General features: G+C 34.7%; 1 pseudogene; it reads left to right on the forward strand.

Annotated features, from left to right (window-relative positions):
* The first annotated feature begins 5616 nt into the window (after positions 1–5616).
* Positions 5617–16042, forward strand: LOC105857000 (lamina-associated polypeptide 2, isoforms beta/gamma pseudogene; annotated as a pseudogene).
* Positions 16043–16340: the final 298 nt, after the last annotated feature.

The raw sequence follows: 16340 nt of genomic DNA on the forward strand, positions 1-16340 counted from the left end.
TCTGTCTTTTCTGCTTCTTGTTAATCTAGCAAGAGGCATGTCAATTTTGTTTATTTTTTCAAAGAACCAACTTTTTGCTTTATTAATCTTCTGTATAGTTTTTTGTTATCAATTTCATTAAATTCTGCACTTGCTACAGTGGTACGAAAGATTTTGTTCAGGTTTATTGTGATAGCTGTCATGATTATCCTAATAGGTGATAGAGATTGGACTAAACTACAAATGCAGTAGAAACATTTGGGGATTTATATTCAAAGAACAGAGAGAGTGTTAGCATATGGAAAATTATTAAGAAGACACCAAATGTAGGTGTGATTCTTAATAAACTGATTTAAAAGGCTAGGTTGATCAGATATCAAGGGTAGAGTATTCTCTCTATTAAAATTAAAATTTTCAACAAATTAAATTTAATAGAGCTTAATTGAGCAAAGGCTGATATATGAATCAGACGGTCAGTCTCCAGGACTAGAATAAGTTCAGAGTGATTCCAATGCTGCCACATGACAGGATAACATTTATGGACAGAAAAAGAAAATGATATACAGAAAACCAAAGTGAAGTTCAGAAACAACTGTACTGGTTACAGTTACGTATTTCTGGTTTGAATGGTTGGGTGCCTATGGTTGACTGAAATTCAGCTGCTGTGATTTGCTGAGACTCAGCTACTTGTTACAAGAGTAGATTACACTCTCTTTACATATCAAGTTATATTATAGTTCAATATCTACAGAGAAACATTTAAGCGAGACTCAAAATGTAATGATGCAGCTTTAGGCCAAATTAATTTAACATCTCTAAACTAACTTAGCAAGCTTCTTGCTGCAACTGTACTGGGTGAGTCAAAGATAAGGTACAATTATGAGTCCTAGTTGAAAAGATGGCTCAGATGAGCCAGTTTAAAGATTGATCATGGAGAGAATCTTTGTCATTCTCTCCTTTTGTTCAAGGAAAGAAGAGACATTGTTTATTTTATCACCTTTTATTCATTAAGGATCAGATAAACCAACATTTTTTTATTTTTTTCAGCACATTATGAGGGTACAAATGTTAAGGTTACATATATTGCCCTTGTCCCCCTCCCCCATCAAGTCAGAGCTTCAAGCATGTTCATCCCCTAGATGGTGCGTATGGCACAAAAATGTGGTATATGTATACCATGGAGTACTATTCAGTTATAAGAAAAAAACGGTGATATAGCACCTCTTGTATTTTCCTGGATAGAGCTGGGACTCATTCTATTAAGTGAAGTATCCCAAGAATGGAAAGATAAACCAACTTTTGAAGTGTGGTATAGAGAATAGTTTCTGGTGCAAGCCATCAGGCATTTAAATAAGGGAAGTTACTATGAAAACAAAGTGAAAAACAAAGAATAATGATTGAAGCAGACTATGAACACAGTTTCTTAGTCCACAGAGCAGCCAGTTAAGAGGATTTCTCAATGTTGAGTAAACAAACCACAAAAACATAATCATTCTTCACAAATTCATTCAGTTCCATGTAATTACTTCTTATTCTGCTTTTTATTGGGTTAGCAGTTTGAGGAATTCATCAGCTCTTCTATTAGAATTCTGGAAGTCCTTACTTAGCCCAGTGATGTGTTTTCAACATTATTTAAGCAATGGCTTCAGAAGCCTGTTCCCTGGAGTACTAGTCACAGTCCTTTGTATGGATCTCTGATATAGTCTCTTTTTGTTCAAGTCCTTTATGTTCTTTTTTCATAGATGCACTCTGGCTTATAGTTTATTATAAACACTTTCAAGAGAAACATCAGAATAAAATGAAAACTAAATGTGGATGACAGCAGACTTAAAATGATTGTGGTTAAGGATATGATGAGAACTAATTGCAAAAGTAATTCAATTGACAAAGAAATTTGGTTATTTCTGTGGCATACATTTTAAAATAATAATTGGAATAATGACTGATAATATTACACCAGCACTTATCATGAATATTGAGTGTTTACAAATTCATATGAGCATATAACGTTTGAAATATTTATATCAATAACATTTGTCCATACAAGTGTAACCTAGGGGAAGATAAGCATGTCTTTTTATTTTGTAATGCTTTTTATGCAAATCAAAATATTAAATACATCTAATTATTTCTAACATTTCTCTTTTTATGAGGAGAAAGAACATATTCTTTGAGAATTTCTAGGGATCCTCTGGAAAATGTCAGGATCAGTTCAAGATCAAGATTTCATTTAAGATTTAATTTTGAGAAGTCAAAATGTCAAAAGCTGTTAAAAATGTCAACAGGTTTGAACACTTGACTAAGTAAGATTCTAATTCACTGTGAAACAATACTTAGCTATCTATGGAACAAAGTAACAATAAAAAAAATAACTATAGGAGACAAAATTGTTATTAAAAAAACCCCTTAGTTCTTTTTTTTCCTTAGTTCTTTTTAATAATGAGAAAACGTTTCTCATAAATAAACAATGGGATGATAAATGTTAAAATAAAGCACAGAAAATAATTCTGATAACACACAAATCTTCATTTCCTAGCAGACTACTTAAAAAGTAAAGAAAAACCATTTGCACTCTTTATTAAAGAGACCAATAATAAAAAAATACTTTGTGGTTTTAACAGAGAGTAAACTAAATTCTAATTTTACATCAGTGTGCTTTTGTTATTAAAGTTCATTTTCAAAACATCTTACAAATAAATCTGTTTAATTGTAGCCAGCTTTGGCCAAGCAGTATAAGATTACTTTTCTGTAAACCTTCTAGAACTTTGTATGTTCCTTTAGTTTTTGTCCTATATTTTCCTCTCTCTCATTCTGGAACATTTTACTTTGGGATAAAATTACTCTTTTTTTTTCCTTAACAAAAACACATCCTTTATACTTTGTGTGGATTTCTTTATCAAAAATACATCTTACATAATACCTTGCATACTTTGCATACAAAATTGTTTTCCTTCACCCTCATTGTTTCCAGTAACTTTATTTTCATATATTCATTATAATTTTTAACCATCAGTAACCCTTTTTTAACAGAGAAAACTAGGAAGTAGACAATTGTGAATTGTCTGTCACATACCAAGATTCTGTAGCAGACTAGCAAATTTTATAAATATATCTTTTGAAAATTTATAGGTATATGTTCCCTCAGACTACAGTTTTTCAATGTGACAATAAGAACATTTTCATAACAGATTCAATATATTTAACCTCTCCATATCATGTAAAAACAAGAAGCCCCCAAAACTACATAAACTTAAATATTTTATCTTACTTCTATATATTAATATTTAATATTAATTATTAAATATTAATGTTTAATGAATATGTATTACTTAATTTAGCATAACTTTAGGGTTGAAAATTATCAAAAAGATTTTGAAGGCTACTTTTAAGCAGATATAACAGTAAACAAAGTTATCCATTCTCTCAAGCTATTTCCCTTTTCACTATTTTTATAACACATGCATGTTAGAAAAGTATGAGAAAAAAAACCTCAAAAAGTTAAATACACTTTTGTTTTGTCTTTTATTACTGCACTTGATATACATAAAGTATTTCATTTTTTTTACCGTCTTTACTTGTACACTATTCTTAGGTTGAATCTATAATTTTTATAATCTCAAACATTTAGTAGATATAATATTACCTTATTTCACTAGCAAACTCAAGTAGAGTAAAAACATATGTTCATATTATTCTTGATAGAGATTAGTGCACACTGCCCCAAAACATGACACCTTGGCATATTAAATATTTTGAGCTGAAGGAACTTGAGAAATGTCAGAAAGGACTTTCTGACCTTCCTTTGCTTTTTTACTCTGTGCACTAATGCAGATCAAAATACCCTAATAGGAGAGGTGCCCTTCCTATACCCAGAGGAATGGAGCAACCTTATCTCTGAAGAAGGAGGGAAATTGAGAGGAATCTGAATGAACAAACTATGCTAAATTTCTTTCAGTTTAATACACTTATCCATTGTCCTTTCACATTCTTCCACAACTTTCTAGACTTCATCAAACCTAGCATAAAAACACTAAAGCTTAGCTATTTCTTCAGGTCTTCCTTTCTTTATGAAGGGCCCCATGTCACATAAAACTTATAATAAATATACTTACTTCTATGCTTTTCTCTTGTTAATCTGTCTTTTGTTATAGGGCCCTGGCTGACAACTTCAAAGGGTAGAAAGAAGATATTTTTCTTCCCTTACATATTTAATGCTGATAATCACCCTCATGTTTATTAAACCTATAACACCAAGCTAGTCTTATTTATCAATATTTATCTAAATTACATGAACTTGAAAAAGATTGTGTTAGTTTCTATATTTTGGGGGGGGTTAAAGAATATTAATTTATATAAATGCTTATTTATCTCTAAGCCAATCAAGATAGACTTTCTTTACAAAATTTTATGAATTAATTTGGTAACTCTACCTGGAAACAAAAAATATCACATAAACATAACATACATACACACATAAACCTATATATGTACATATATAACATATATACATAAACAGATGTGAATGGAGACTACAGCTTATATTCTAAAATTTTAGTCATGGGTCTGATAAACTCAGTAATGCAAAACTCACTGGTTTATATAAAATAATTGCATCTCATCTTTGCTGCAATTCAAATTCTAATCTGAATTGTGTTCCTGGCAGATTAAACAAGTTACCTACTCAATAATATTGCTTTTTACCAAGATTTAAGGAAGAGATGTTTAAGATTTTCTTTTGTTCTGATATGTAGTTGTTTTTGAGTTACCCAAATTCCTTGAGAGCCCCCAATGGGGAACAAGGGCCCTAAAGTTCAAGTGACTACATGGAATTTAGGAAGTGGAATGGGAAGAGAAAAGTCTGGCAGGGGTGCATGGAGGGGTGGAGGAGGTAAACAGGAGTGAAGGGGGGCATATCAAAGAATTCAAGGGAACTGAAAGGAAGATTGAAAATGCTAAAAGGAGAACAGATGAGCAGAGGCTATTGGAAGGGAGAGGACATAGATGTGCAAGTTCGAAGAGATTTAAATTTCCCAAAGAAGCCAGTAGAGTTCCAAATTATTGTTAGTAAAATCATGCCAAGGAGAAAGCAAGTAGACAAAGTTAGCATAGTAGTGGAATATACAGTCAACAGAGGTTCAGGAAGAAAAGTTTCAGTCGACTGAAAAGTTCCTATGGGAGCTCAGGATCAATAAAGAGAACAAACAGCTGTCACAAAGAGCAAGGAAAAAAAAAAAACAAAACAGACCAGGAGTCAGTGAGGGAATCTCCACTCAAAAAAAAGATGTTAGGTAGAACTCTTAGCCCAGGAAGTATCTTTCAAACAAAGAAGCCTGAAACTCTAATTCAGCTTCAGAGAATATACTCGGGATGTTAAGAATCAGAATCTGACTTACCATGCTTCAGTGAACTGTCATCTGGAGCAAAGGCTCAGGAGTTGAACTCATCACTGGATCTCTGATCAATACATCAGGAGTGAAGACAAAGGCTTGAATGATGTGCATTTAGGGTCTTGGGTGAGAGATCTAGGGATCCAATGATAAATTTGATGTTGTCTAAATTGTGGCCTCATGATTATTGAAAAATTATTCTGGCACTTGTTTAAATGGTAAGGAAAATTAGTCAGGACTATTGCAATAGATGTCAGCACTATTGCAACAGGGGAAAGATATTGGGTCCAACTCCAAATACAGCAAAGACAGTTGGGAATTTATAGCCAACAAGCAAAGTGAGGAGTTCAGTATATGGAAAATTACTAAGAGGAGAGACAGCAGGTAGGGAAAATACTTGATAAACCAACTTAATAGGATTCTTGTTGATGCTAGCTAGAGTGATAGATACTAAGGGTGAGAGATAAGTAATTTGATCTGATATGAGGGTGACCAGATATCAAGGGTAAGGGATTCTCTCTAAACTAACAGCAGGATTCTTATTACAATTGTACAACTAGGCTAAAGACAAGGCCCAAGAATGAAGCCTAGTCAAAAATATGGCTAAGAGGAGCGTGTCTAAACTTTGGTCAAGGACAGAGTCTTTGCCATAATTCTCCCAATAATATAAAAAGACAAAAAAATCACCCAAATTTTTGGGTTTCGGCTTCTGAAGTTAAAATGGCAGAAAATGTAACACATGTTAAATATGCCTTACTATAATTTTGTGTCTTATTTTTGTTTTCTTACTTTTTTGCTTTCTGATTTCAAATACACATGTATGAGCAGAAACAGAGACCTGGAGAAGAGAAGCAATGAAGCACTTTAGTCATGGAGGGCAAATACCTCTTCTCCTACACACACACACACACACACACACACACACACACACACACACACAGACACACACACACACACACACATACATCTGTACTTCTTGAGATCTGAACTAGGCTAATAGTTGTCAGTGGTATGGAGAGCTGATTTTTAAATCCTCTGGAATTTGGTTGTTAACCTCTTTATATCTCACTCCTTATACGTTTGGGAGATGGTCATGCTTGAAGCTCTGACTCGATGGGGGAGGGGGGACATGGGCAATATACATAACCTTAACATTTGTACCCCCATAATATGCTGAAATAAAACAAAAATAAAAAACTAAAAGTATTGGGATAGAAAAATTAATAAATAAATAAATAACTCTTTATATCTTGAATAGGCCAAGGTATTGCTGAGGAGTTTTCTGGTAGTGTTGACAAACTTTTTCTACAAAAGATCATATCGTAAATATTTTAGTCTTTGTGGACTGCCCAATTTCTGTAACAACAGCTCAACTCTGTGCTTGTAGCATGAAAGCAGCCATAGACAATACCTAAACATGTAAGTGTAACTATATTGCAATAAAACTTTATTTACAAAAAGAATGATTTGCCTAGAAGTTAAATTAACTCAAAATAAATTGGAAAAGCCTTAAACACCTGCTCCCTTTTTGAGTGTAAAGGTAACAACCTTTTGGAATGCTAGATATTCTAAACTAGAAGAGATAAAGTTTTGGTTAAATATGTTCATTATCCTAGCTTATTTTTTTTCTTAAGTTGTGATTTTTATTTTGAGGAAGTTAAAAATAATAAAGAAAATATAAAGAAGTAGGTAACAATCACCCAAAGTTCCCATGACCAAGAATCGACAGTTGTTAATGCTTGGTTGTCTGTCTCCAAACGTTATTGTTTTTTAGCATAAGAATGGATATGGTACAGATAGTGTTTGAATTTCCCCTTCCCTGATACCATCCATACCCCACCTTATCCAAACCAGGCAATTGTAGTCATGAATTTTACATGTTTTCTTCTTCCCTAACCCTAACTTTTATATATAGATTTATAATTCAATTAATAATATATAGTACTATATATGTTTTAATTTATGTGAATTTTATAATATTTTAGGCTTCATTTTGCATGTTTTTCTTAGTCAACATTTTGCTTTGGGGATTTATAGATGTTGATAGGTTGCTAAGTATTACATGTAGCTTCATCCGTTTATCCTTCCCTCTTCCCTATCTCTGAAGCTAGCTAGCTACTTGTCATCTATCTCTCCTCCTCCTCCTTCTTCTTCATCATATCTATGTATCTACCTACTTTTAGTCTTTCTGGCTGCCTATTTTCGATCTGTCCTATTTCACTTACTCATTCACTTTATTTTGCCTGATTTCTGTAGCGGGGGCGATACTTAAAAAATTTAACAACCCATATGGCCCAGGCACCACATAATAAAAATGTGTGATGGCCCCAGCAGACTAACCCTGGCCATAAGTAACTGGTAAACCCATGCTACTGGTTCCTAGCAGCTGACCAATTGCCTTACTTGCAGGCATTTCTGTTTGCAAACCCTACACTAGCAATTCCTTCCAATGCCGACATTCTTACCAACAAACCCCTCTGATTTCTTCTTTTTTTTATTTGAAAAAACATTTTTTTTTATTTTAGCGTATTATGGGGGTACAAGTGTTAAGGTTACTTATATTGCCCATGCCCCCCTCCCACATCGAGTAAGAGCTCCAAGCATGTCCATCCCCCAAACGTTGCATATCTTACTCATTGTGGTTGTATATACCCATCCCCTCCCCCCCCACCCTCCCGACACCTGATAAATGTTACTCCTATATGTCCACTTAGGTGTTGATCCGTTAATACCAATTTGCTGGTGAGTACATTTGGTGCTGGTTTTTCCATTCTTGAGGTACTTCACTTAGTAGAATGGGTTCCAGCTTTATATATTCTTATACTTAATTGAAACAAAATATATGATGATTACATTCTATATTAAATAGACACAAAACTATTCAAACTTTCAATTAATAAGATTTCTTTTTTTGTTGTTCAATTTATAGAAAATCTAATGATAAGTTATCATTACTCCTAAGATGTGTGTGTTTGTGTGTATGTGTGTATATTCTGGATAGTAAGTCTAATTTCTTATTTGACAGTTTAATATATAATCCCAGGGACTCAAGGAATAAAAACTGGAATGCTCTAATATATGACCTGGAGGCTCAGATCATCAACTATTGTACTTAGAAAGAAAAGTAACTTTGGAAATATTGCTTTTTGATTAAATTTTTTGTTCCTTTCTATTAAAACATATATGCTAGTTATGTAAAATTTTAAAAATAAAAAATGTAGAATAATGAAAAACAATACTCAAACTTATCCTCATAGAATTACCATTGACATTAAATTTAATTCTGCTGTATTGATTTCCATTCTTTTAAATACTTAATAGATTTTTTGCATAATTATGATTATAATATACATATAAATTTATTTTGCTTTTCAATTTTCTTAAGTTAATATTAACTCCTTTTAAGCATTATTTTATGGCATTATATTGAGTAAATAAACATACCAGAATTTACTTCAAAATTGTCCTATTGTATATTTAGGATGTGTTGTTTTCTGTTTCTCATTGTGATTACCAATCTATAATTATTTGACTGTTTTTTTTTATGCATTTTTAGAAGAGATTCAAAAACACTTCAGTATAAATGTGAGATAGTGTTCTCACTGCAGAGAGAAATCATGGCAAATTGGTGGCAAAAATTAGAGTCATAAGAAATAAAAAATTGTTTTACTGTTGAACCATTAGCTTTACTATATTAAGGGTCAAATTCTAATGCAAGACTTACAGATATGCATATTTTTTCTTACATTTAAAGCACTTAATAGAGGGAAAATAGTACTTATGATTATGTCATTTGAGAAAGACATTTCTGAAAACTAAAAAACGAATAAAATAAAATCAACGATAGTACTGGCTAACACAATTCTTCCTTTAAATACTTTCAGAATGCTGTCTCTGGCCTACATCAAAATCCTTTCTTGTCAATTATAACTTCACCTACTTAAGCCATCTGATATTTATCATCTGGAGAGAATTCTAAGGTAATTAACTAGCCACCCGTTTGTTTATTTATAGTCTACTTGGTTACATAGAGGACCTTTAAATAGACTGTTTGCCCTAGGCCTCTGCTCTGCCAGACTTAGGCAGTTGGCTAATCAAAGCACTATGTATGCCAGGCACACACAAAGAAACTAAACATCTTTGACCCAGTAATTACACTCTAACTCAGTAACCGAAAAGTGCATACATACAAAGCAAAGGAGGGAGGACTCTTAGACCATAGAAGGTGGCCTGAATTAGATCATCGAAAATTACAAAGAATATACATGCTTGCCCAGATTATTTTCAGTGAGGAATTTATTTTAAGTTACACAGAAAACTGAGCAGGGAGAATCCATCTGATTACCCTGGGCTTTAGCAATTCTAAGCCTAACCTTCCTGGAGAGTACGGGTAATAAAAATAGCTCATTATGATTCATAATGCATATATAGCACAAGGAACTGGTATTCAGGGTTCCTAGGTTCACCTTCTTCTTAAGCGAGAATATGAGTGGATTGATTCTTTGTGATCCAATGCTAGATAAAGTTTCACATCAAGCCACCTTGTGGAATGATGTGATCCCTCATATCTATCACCTCAGATAATAATTCCTGGTCGTCAGTATTGACCAAGCAGTAGGATTGGTTTCATTTTACACACATGACATAAGCCTACAAGGAAGACCTTCTTTGATTTGGCCTTTCATTGTCTGCTGACACTATGTCATAGTGTTCTCCCCTTTGCTCACTCTATTTCAGCTATTTAGGTCTTTTTTATCTTTTTATATTTTGGTCTTTTTGTTCTCTAAAATATTAAGCTCATACCTGGCTGAGAGCTTTTGTATGTGCAGTTCCAATGCCTGGGATACATTTCCAAAGATCTTCCCACAACAGGCTCTGTAACTTCAAATGTCATTTGACCAACCTTTCTGATGTTAACCGCCTGTGGCAAATCTTTCTTTCCATACCCATTTTATTTTTTTCTAGTGCTTATTACTACTTAGATTTTATATTATATTATATTTGTATTTCTTTTTTTAAAATTTATTTTATTTTTTATTACCTCATATTATGGGGGTACAGATATTGTTAGGGTTACATATCTTGCCCCTGCCACCCTCCCCACCCTGCTATGCCAGAGCTTCTAGCGTGTCCAGCCTCCAGGTGGTGCGCACCCCACCCACCGTGTAAGTACATACCCTTCCCCCCCTCCCCCCTTCCATCTGCCCACTTCCCGATTACAGATTTTTTTTTCAGACATTTTGGTTACCATGTATATCTTTCGCTCTCCCTAAAAAGGGATAGAGGTAATCCCTTCCCCCCATAATGCTCGCCATTTCCTTAAGATGTGGATTGCCCTGTCCCCACCAACTCCTTGTTGAGCACTACCGTTTTTTGGGGACCATAGTTTTAGTCAGTCAGTACCAATTGGATGGCCAGTAGATGTGTAGCCCATTTTCCAGATCTTGTGTTGTCTCGTTTTGTATTACGGGCTTAAGCTTCATCCAGGATAGCATAAACAGTGCTAGCTCACTGTCGTTTCTTAGGATTGAGTAATATTCCATTGTGAGCATATACCACATTTTAGTTATCCACTCATGAATTGACGGGCACTTGGGTAGTTTCTATGACTGTGCAATAGTGAACTGTGCTGCCATAAACATTCGGGTGCAGATGTCTTTATAATAGAGTGACTTGTGTTCTTTTGGATAGATGCCCAACAATGCTATTGCTGGGTCGAATGGTATTTCTATTTTTAGTTCTTTGAGGTATCTCCAAATTCTTTTCCACAAAGGTTGCACTAGTTTGCAGTCCCACCAACAGTGTAAGAGTGTTCCTGTCTTTCCGCATCCTCTCCAGCATTTGTTATTTTGGGATTTCTTGATACAGGCCATTCTCACTGGGGTTAGGTGGTATCTCATTGTGGTTTTGATTTGCATTTCTCTAATGATTAGAGGTTTTGAACATTTTTTATATGTTTGCAGGCCATTATTCTGTCTTCTTTGGAGAAGTTTCTGTTCATTTCCAATGCCCATTTCTTGATGGGGTTGTGTGACTTTTTCTTGTTTATTCTTTTGAGTTCTAGATAGATTCTTGTTATTAGACCTTTAACAGAAATGTAGAGAGCGAATATTTTCCCCCACTCTGTGGGTTGTCTATTTTCTCTAATGATCATTTCCTTGGCAGTGCAGAAACTTTTTAATTTGATCAGATCCCATTTGTTTATTTTTGATGCAGTAGTGATTGCCTTGGGGGTCCTCCTCATGAATTCTTTGCCTAGACCAATATCTGATAGGGTTTTCTCAACATCTTCTTCTAGGATTCTTAAAGTTTCATGCCTTAGGTTTAGGTCTGTTATCCATCTTGAGTGAATTTTTGTGAGAGATGAGAGATTGGGATCCTGATTTGCTCTTCTGCATGTTGCTAACCAGTTTTCCCAGCACCATTTATTGAAGAGAGAATCTTTTCCCCATTGTATATTTTTGTCTGCTTTATCAAAGATTAGGTTACCATATACAGATGGTTTCATCTCTGGAATCTCAGTTCTATTCCAGATATTGATGCTTCTATTCTTGTGCCAGTGCCAGGTAGATTTAACTATTATTGTTTTATGGTACAGCTTGATGTCAGGATGACTGATGCCTCCTAGTTTGTTCTTTTTACTTAAGATTGCTTTGGCTATATTTGCTTATCAGTTTGTGTTTTCACTGGCATGTGAACTTTTTGTGAGCAGTGACTCTGTCTGGTTCACTTCTCAGTGGAATAACGGCATGTCAATCTTTTGAAGTAGTTTGCCAAATTAAGTACTTAATGATTCTGAGGTTATTCATGTGATACATATACTTACCTACAAGCTTTCTTTTCTCTTTTTTGTATTTCAGGGTTCAAATATTTTGGTTACATTTTATGTCTTTGGCTCACCCTAGCGATGATTAGAGGCATGCCCTTCCCCTCTATAATGCTTATAATGCTCACCGTTTCCTTTACTTGCAAGCTTTTTGTTAAACATGTTCTCCCTGACCAAACTCTAATCAGAGTAATCTATGCCCTTTTCTCACTATCCCTCAACCTACCCTATAAAGATTTGAACAAACATTAAATGCTATATCACCATTGTTTCTTACAGATGAATAGTATTCTATGGTATATATATACCACAGTTTATTAATCCAATCATGTATTGATGGGCACTTGGGTTGTTTCCACAGCTTTGCAATTGTGAATTGTGCTGCTATAAACATTCGAGTGCAGGTGTCTTATTTGTAGAGTGTCATTTGTTCTTGTGGATAGATGCCCAGTAGGGGAATTGCTGGATCAAATGGTAGATACACTTGTATCGCTTTAAGGTATCTCTATATTGCTTTCCACAGAGGTTGAATTAGTTTGCAGTCCCACCAGCAGTGTAGGAGTGTTCCTCTCTCTCCACATCCACACCAACATTTATTGTTGGGGAATTTTTGATAAAGGCCATTCTTACTGGGGATAAGTGATATCTCCTTGCAGTTTTGATTTGCATTTCCCTGATGCTTAACGATGTTGAGCATTTTTTCATATGTTTGTTGGCCATTATTGTGTCTTCTTTTGAGAAGTTTCTGTTCATGTCCTTTGCCCACTTTTTGGTAGGGTTATTTGATTTTTCTTGCTGATTTTTGTGAGTTCTAAATAGATTCTAGTTATCAGCCCCTTATGGGATGTGTAGCATGTGAAAATTTTCTCCCATTGTGTAAGGTGTCTATGTGCTCTTGTGGCTGTTTCTTTGGCTGTGCAGAAGCTTTTTAGTTGGATCAGGTCTCATTTATTTATTTTTGTTGTTACTGTGATTGCCCTTGGGGTCTTCTTCATAAATTCTTTGCCTAGGCCAGTGTCTAGAAGAGTATTTCCAACGTTTTCCTCTAGAATTCTAATAGTTTCGTACCTTACATTTAAGTCTGTTACCCAGTGTGAGTTGATTTTTGTCAGAGGTGTAAGGTGTGGATCCTGCTTCAGTCTTGTACATGTGGCTATCCAGTTTTCCTAGCACCATTTATTAAATAAGGATTCTTTTCCCCAGTGTATGTTTTTGTCTGCTTTGTCAAAGGTTAGATGGCTACATGATTATGGTTTTATACCTGGGTTCTCAGTTCTCTTCCACTGGTCAATGTCTATATTTTTGTGCCAATACCAAGCTGAGTTAATTACTGAAACTTTGTAACATAGTTTGAAATCTGGCATATTGATATTTCCCATTTGGTTTTTATTGCCTAGAATTGCTTTTGATAGACAGGGTCTTCTCTGGTTCCATACGAAGCATAAAATTATTTTTTCTATATGTGTGAAAAGTGATGTTGGTATTTTAATAGGGATTGCATTGAATCTGTAGATCACTTTGGGTAGTATAGACCTTTTAACAATGTTGAGTCTGCCAACCCATGAGCATGGTATGGATTTCCATGTGTTTACATCCGCTATTTCCTTCCTCAGAGTCTCATAGTTCTCCCTGTAGAAGTCTTTTACCTCCTTAGTTAAGTATATTCCTAGGTACTTTATTTTCTTTGTTGCTATTGTGAAAGGTATTGAGTCTTTGATTTGGTTCTCAATTTGACTGTTAATGGCATATACAGAAGATTAATAAAACAAAAAGTTGGTTCTTTGAAAATATAAACAAAATTGACACCCATTTTGCTAGAGTAATGAAAATCGGAAAAGAGAAAACTCTAATAAGCTCCATCAGGAACAAAAAAGGAGATATTACAACTGATGCCTTGGACATACAAGATATAATCTATGAATACTACCAAAACCTTTATGTACACAAACTGGAAAATGAGGAGGAAATGGACAAATTTCTAGAAACACACAGCCTCCGTAGGCTCAACCAGGAAGAAATAGAATTCCTGAACAGACCAATATCAACAGCCAAAATAGAAACCACAATTAAAAATCTTCCTAGAGGGGTCAGTGTCCCGGGAGGAAGAAAGGCCCAGCCAAGGATCCTGGCAGCTAGCGTGGAATTCGGCCCGTTCGACCCCAGAGAGGAAGGCTGCTTCTTAAGCAGGGAGGAGAGGAAACGGCGCCCGAAAGCGAAAGCCACAAAGAAAACTGATAAACCCAGACTTGAAGATAAAGATGATCTAGATGTAACAGAGCTGACTAATGAAGATTTTCTGGATCAGCTTGTGAAATATGGAGTGAATCCTGGTCCTATTGTGGGTGATGATGATTTTGTAAGGTTGATTATGGCTTAGTTTTGGAGGGCCGTGGCAATAACTTCAAGATGAGAAAATCCATTTTGATCTTCTGTGTTGTGTGAAATTATGAACACTGGAGATTTGGAACAACCAGGAAGCTATATGAGAAAAAGCTGTTGAAACTTAGGGAACAAGGAACAGAATCAAGATCTTCTACTCCTCTGCCAACAATTTCTTCATCAGCAGAAAATACAAGGCAAAATGGAAGTAATGATTCTGACAGATACAGTGACAATGAAGAAGACTCTAAAATAGAGCTCAAGCTTGAGAAGAGAGAACCACTAAAGGGCAGAGCAAAGACTCCAGTAACACTCAAGCAATGAAGAGTTGAGCACAATCAGAGCTATTCTCAAGTTGGAATAATTGAGACTGGAAGGACAAGTGGATTTTCAAAAGGCGGACCTCTGCAGGCATTAACTAGGGAATCTACAAGAGGGTCGAGAAGAACTCCAAGGAAAAAGGTGGAAACTTCAGAACATTTTCGTATAGATGGTGCAGTAATTTCAGAGAGTACTCCCATAGCTGAAACTATAATGGCTTCAAGCAACGAAACTTTAGTTGTCAACAGGGTGACTGGAAATTTCAAGCATGCAACTCCTATTCTGCCAATCACTGAATTCTCAGACATTCCCAGAAGAACACCAAAGAAACCATTGACAAGAGCTGAAGTGGGAGAAAAAACAGAGGAAAGAAGAGTAGAAAGGGATATTCTTAAGGAAATGTTTCCCTATGAAGCATCTACACCAACAGGAATTAGTGCTAATTGCCGCAGACCAATCAAAGGGGCTGCAGGCCGGCCATTAGAACTCAGTGATTTCAGGATGGAGGAGTCCTTTTCATCTAAATATGTTCCTAAGTATGTTCCCTTGGCAGACGTCAAGTCTGAAAAGACAAAAAAGGGACGCTCCATTCCCATGTAGATAAAAATTTTGCTGTTTGTTGTTGTGGCAGTTTTTTTGTTTTTGGTCTATCAAGCTATGGAAACCAACCAAGGAAATCCCTTCTTTAAGTTTCTTCCTAATAACTCTCTAAAATCCAACTGAATGATATCTCTTTGGCACACTCAACTTGGTCTCCTATTTTTAACAACTGTATTGAAAAATATTTGTGTACATTTGTTGACTCCAAGAACTAAAAATAATGTGATTTCACCTCAATAAATATAGTATTCCATTGCAAAGCAAACAAAATATATAAATGGACTTCATTAAAATGTTTTTGGACTTTGGACTAGTAGGAGATCACTTTGTGCCATATGAATCTTTTTTAGCTCTGGAACTTTTTTGTAGGCTTTATTTTTTTAATGTGGGCATCTTATTTCATTTTTGAAAAAAAATGTATATTTGTTTTTGTGTATTCGAGAAACAAGAAGGGCAAAACATGGTAGTATAATGTGAAGCTACACATTTAAATACTTTGAATTCTTACAGAAAAGATTTTAAGACTTATTCTCTGCTAAATAAAAACTTCACAAATGTGAAACAATGAAATTTGGTAAGAGAAAAAGTAATTTGGTTGTACTTTTTGTAACTACAAAAGTTGATGGTGTTTTATGAGGAAAAGTACAGCAATAATCTCTTCTGTAATTTTATTAATAGTAATGTCATTGTTTTAGACCTATCATACTTTTTAAAACATTTCTAATATCATGAAAATCCTACTTAAGTAATACCCATTTAGATAATTGATTTTAGCAGGGATCTTTTAGTGCAACATGTACATGTTTTAGAGAACTCTTAGCTGACTGCACATGTCTTAAAAGACTGGC

This window comes from Microcebus murinus, unplaced genomic scaffold (genome assembly GCF_040939455.1).
Source record: "Microcebus murinus isolate Inina unplaced genomic scaffold, M.murinus_Inina_mat1.0 scaf001_hap2_Mmur4.0, whole genome shotgun sequence".
In the NCBI taxonomy this organism is placed as follows: domain Eukaryota; kingdom Metazoa; phylum Chordata; class Mammalia; order Primates; family Cheirogaleidae; genus Microcebus; species Microcebus murinus.